Source organism: Chrysochloris asiatica, unplaced genomic scaffold, assembly GCF_000296735.1.
Source record: "Chrysochloris asiatica unplaced genomic scaffold, ChrAsi1.0 scaffold00248, whole genome shotgun sequence".
NCBI classification, from domain to species: domain Eukaryota; kingdom Metazoa; phylum Chordata; class Mammalia; order Afrosoricida; family Chrysochloridae; genus Chrysochloris; species Chrysochloris asiatica.
Window position 1 is genome coordinate 2,919,132 of NW_006408766.1, and position 5,583 is coordinate 2,924,714.

A 5,583-nucleotide genomic window follows, 5' to 3' on the forward strand; every position below is an offset into this window, starting at 1 on the left:
GTTGAAGAGCAAAGATGTCAGTTTGAGGACTAAGGTGCGCCTGACCCAAGCCATGGTATTTTCAATAGCCTTATATGCATATGAAAATTGGACAACAAATAAAGAGACCATAGAAAAATTGATGCATTTGAGTTATGGTGTTGGAGGAGAATATTAAAAGTACCATGGACTGAAGTATGGTGGGACCTGGGAACTCCTGAGACCATAGACACAGAGGACTAGAGCTGAGAGTGAAGTGTCCAACTGATATGAAGTGAGGGTAGATGCACAAGAATTCCCAAATTTGTAGATAGTACCCATTCAACCTAGTTGCGATGGCTTGAAGTTCAGAACTCTAGTAGAAGAACATGAGGGAAAAAAAAATTCTGATAAAGGAGTAAAGTGTAAATTGCTACAGTTTGATTAACTTGACCTATACTTATGGATGTAGTAGCTCAGAATACTGACTGAAAGGGATGGAGTCTTCACATCAACGATCAATCCTATCCCCTCTGTATACAAGGCTGATAGAGATGGGCAACTTAGACCTTGGCTACATAAACTGGGAGGTTATAAAGGCATGAAGTGACTGGCTTACAAGTTTTCAAGAGGAAGTTTAGTTTCAGAGTCTGCGAGGAAATGTAGACTTCCTACTGAATAGGTTTCATCTTGTCTAGCTGGGTCTGGTGAAAAAGAGATGGGAATAAGATTCTTGTGGTTCAATAGCGAGTAATTGTTATCATGGCTAATTTCAATAGTCACAACTGTAAAGGTAGAAGTTTTGTAACATAAAGGAGGGAGTAGTTAATCTTACATTCGAGGAGCAGAGGACCCTAGGACCATCAGGGTAGAAGAGCACAAGTGGAATGTGGGACCCTATCTAGAGAAGCAGTGACACCAGAGAAGGAGGCAAAGATGAGGACATGGAGAAATAGAACAACTAAGGACTCAGGCAATGAGAAAATCTGTGTGCTGGCACCCAGGTGCTGGCGGTCAGGAGGCAGGCTTGCAGAATGTGACCTTTGGTTTTTTAAATTATTACATATTCCTGAGTGTCTTTGTGTACATTCCGCCCGCCCCCCCCAAAAAAAAAAAATACCCAACAACAACAGGGAATAGAAGCAAAATGCTGTTGAATGATGATGCATGGAGACCATAATCATTTCAATGAAATGATGAGTATGAAACCGATGTTCTCCCATGAAAACGATCACTCAATTCACAATAAAAACTTTAAAAAAACAAAACAAAAAAATTACCATAGACTGAAAAAAGAACAAACCAATCTGTGTTGGAAGAAGTACAGCCAAAATGCTCTTTAGAAGCCAGGAATTGTCAGACTTCATCCCTCACACTTCAAACATGTTATCTGGAGGGTCCAGTACATGGAGAAGCACATCATGCTTAGTAAAGTGGAGGATCAGCAATAAAGAGGAAGATCCTCAATGAGATGGATTGGCACAATGGCCACAGCCAGCATTTCAATGATCGTGAGAGGGGGTTCAGGCCCGGGCAGTGTATTTTTCTGTTGTGTATGAGGTCAATATGAGCAGTACCAACTTGACTGCACCTCACAACAACAAGCCTAGGACTTGCTTTCATAGCGCTTAGCAACCTACATTTACCGAAAGCTTCTATTTCCCAATCATTTCAGAAATAAACAAAATCTCATAGTTGCATGTAACCTTGTACTGTACGTCTGGATGAAGTCATTCTTAACACTCAACCCTTTGGATCAATTGTTTTGATATTTTGAAGTTCGATTTAAAAAAAAACAAAAAACATTCATTTGTTAACCTTTGCTGAGATTTTGAACAGGGACCTTGTCTACTTGTTCCCTTTTTAAGTATTCTGCTGGGGTGGAAGGAGGGTGGGGAATCACGTTATGTGATCAAAGACAGTATTTTGATAAGATTTGAAGTGGCGATTGATTGACACTACATTGTACACAGAATTGTGAAACTGAATAAAAATATCACGGGTAAAAAAAAAAAAAAATTAAACTTCCTGACCACAAGGTTGGCAGTTCAAACCCACTAGATGCTTCTTGGAAACTCTAAATAAGTCACTATGAGTTATATTCAACTTGAGGGCACTTAACAACAACATATATATGGAGTCCTTATGTGGTGCTGTACAATAAGTACTGAACTGATAACTACAAGGTCTGTGGTTCAAACCCACCAGCTGCTTCTCAAAAGCTCTATACAGGATCACTATGAGTCAGAACCAACTGGAACGCACTTAACAACAAAAAGAAGAGGAAATAATCCTATAAATTAGCTGTTTTTAGTACTGATTTAAAATTGTCTTATGATATTTGTTGATTCCCATGTATATCTGGGGTTTTTGTTGCAGAATTGTAAGGTGTAAGGATGTTCTATACTACATGCTAGTGCTTCAATGTATTTCTAAAGTGTCATAGAATTTTATTTTCACAATAATTGTGTATAACTGCCTTTATCAATGGTTTCTTCAACAATGTACTCATTAGCTATTTCAGAATTGTGGAGACATAATACGGCTTCATTTTCATTTTTAATTAATTGGCAACTAATGAAATCCTGTATGTATTCATTTGTTTCACGGTTCAGTAACAATCATCTGTGCAATATGGGCTTTATGTCATTGGCTCATTTTCAATTGGGTTATATTGTCTTTTTTATTATTTTTTTACCTATTTATAATACCAATAATGTCTTAATTACATATTCAGCAATGTCTTTTCCCATTTTTAGCATGTTATGTTTAACTTATATTTAAAAAAAATAAAAATCTTAATTTTAGTGTGATTAGAATTTACTAGGATTGATTAACCTTCCTTTATATAACCAGTTTTCTTGGTTTTTGTTACAGTAGTATTTGTCACTCTATGAGAATAAGGAAAAAAATATATTGCTACTAGGACTTCAATTAATGTGTATCTTCAAACAGTGGATTATTGCAGATAAACTCTTCAGTAATATATCTGCTTTATTTTCATTCACAAGGAGCTCTGGTAGCGTAGTGGATACAAATGGGGCTGCTAACCTCAAGGTTGGCAGTTTGAAACTACCAGTAGTTCGGTGGGAGAAGGATGAGGTGGTCTGCTCCCGTAAAGATTTACAGCCTTGGAAACCCTGTGTAGGGTCACTATGAGTCAGAACTGACACCGCGGTACTTAACAACAACAACATTCTCCTTCACATGACTTAAAATACATACATACATACATACATACATACATACATACATACATAAATAAATAAATAAATAAATAAATAAATAAATAAATAAATAAATAAATAAATAAATAAATAAAAAGGATGAATCAAAACAGAGGCTCCTGAATGGATCTGCTCATACAGTTAATCTCTTGACAGAGATGTCAGCTCAAAAGGTTATAGCAACTATTTTTTGGAATTCTAAAAGGATAATCTTGATTGATTTTCTCAAAGCATACAGCAGCTTATTATGAAAAAAATGAGTGCGATTGAAAACTGCATTGGGAAGAAAAAGGCCAGGAAAAATTGAATTTATTTTTCCATTAGAACTAGGCTGCTACTCTTTCTTCAAAGGTAGCAATGGCTAGCCTATGAGAATTTGTTGACAATCATTACCTCATCCACTCTACAGCTCTGATGTTCCCCTTAAGACTTCTTTTTGTTTCCAGAACTACAAAAACATTAACAAGGAAGATGATTTCTGTCCTTAAGGGTGTCCAAACTGCCCTGTTGATATGGTGAAAATTGAAGAGCACAGAATTATTCAGAGGAAGGTTTTGAAAGATGATAACACCACCTACAAAAAGGTACAGACATAGATGAAAGATATGTTAAGAAACAATATTTCAATATTTTGACACTTTTATTTAAAACAGGTTTCTATAATTTTGTAGCAGTACTTATTGACTTCCACTATTCATCTGTGAGTCTGTCAGCATTGTATTCTTTAACCATATTTACTTAATCTGTATGCTGAACAAATAATCCAATAAACTTGATTATGCACAGAAAAATGTGACATTAGGTTTGCAGGAAGACTCATTAACAACCTGTGATATGCTGATGATACAACATTGTTTGCTGAAAGGAAAGAAGGCTTAAACAACTTACTGATGAAGATCAAAGACCACAGCCTGTGGTATGGGTTGCAACTCAATGTAAATAAAGCAAAAATCCTCACCTTACCATTGAAGCAATAGAAAACATCTATATAAATGAAGAAAAGACTGGAGTTGTCTAAGACTTCATTTTGCTCAGATCAACCATCAACACTCATGGAAACAGCAGTCAAAAAATCAAATGTATTGTATTAGAAAAACCTGCTGCACAAGACCTCTTTAAAGTGTTGAGGAGCAAAGATGTCAGTTTGAGGACTTAAGTGTGTCTGACTCAAGCCATGATATTTTCAGTAACCTCATATGAATGCAAAATTGGACAATTAATAAGGGAAAACATAGAAGAATTAAGAGTTTTTGAGTTTGGGTGTCGGAGAAGAATAATAAAAGTACTATGGACTGCCAAAATAACAAATAGATCTGTGTTGGAAGAAGTGCAGCCAGAGTGCTCCTTGGAAACCAGAATGGCCAAATTTCATCTCTCATACTTCAAACATATTATCATGAGGGACCAGTGCGTGTAGAAGAATATCATGTTTGTTATAGTGGAGGGTGGGAGAAAAGGGGTAAGACTCCCAATGGGATGGAATGGCACAGTGGTGTCAGCCATGGGCTTAGGCTTAACGATTATGAGTTTGGCCCAGGACCAGGTAGTGTTTTATTCTGCTGTGTATAGGGCCGTTATGAGTCAGTACTGCCTCTACGACATCTAAGAAAAAAAGCAATTGGTTAGAACGAATTTGACAACACTTGAAAACAATGACAAATGGGCAAAATTGTGAGTAATAAAAAAAAGCATAAAAAAAAAAAAAAAAAAAAGGAAGGAATATAGATTGACTACCAAAAAGAAATGGTGGATATTCAATCATTTCAAGAGGTAACATATGATCAAGAGCCCATAAAATGAAGGAAAAACTCCAAGATGTGCTGATGACTTTGGCAAAAAAACAAGGCTCCAAGAATTGATGGAATACAAATCGCAATCCTTCAACAAACTGATGCAGCACAGGATGCACTCGCTCTTCTATGCCAAGGAAATCATTCAGTGGTTATTCCTCCTTCCCCCACCACATCTGGAACTAGGCTCCCTCTTGAAAGCTTATAAGGCAGTCACTTCTTCCCTCTATAGCCACCCCCCCCCAACATTTTGGGTAGCCAATGTCTATGTTGCCCATCCCTGTCAACCCTGTGTACAGAGGGAGTAGGAGTGATCCTCACTGTAAAGCTTTGTTCCCTTTTTGAGCTGATACTTCCATAAGTATAGGTAAAGTTCATCAAATGGCAGCAGGTTACTTTTTTTTTTCCCCCTCTTCTTTCTTCCTCTAATCAAGTTTTGATCATGCAGCCATGGAAGCCAGGTCAAGTAGGTACTATTTGCAAGTATGAGTGTTCTTGTGCATCTCCCCTCACTTCATATCAGTTGGATGCTTCACTCTCCGCTCTAGTTCTCTGTGGCCATGTCACTGCTTCTGGGCCCAGGAGTTGCTGGGTCTTGCTGTACTGTT

The 5,583-nt window shown here is 37.2% G+C and overlaps 1 pseudogene; it reads right to left on the bottom strand.

The window, feature by feature from the left end:
• The window catches only part of LOC102823912, a 5,115-nt pseudogene extending 1,532 nt beyond the window's left edge, over positions 1-3,583 (bottom strand).
• Between the last annotated feature and the right edge of the window lie 2,000 nt (positions 3,584-5,583).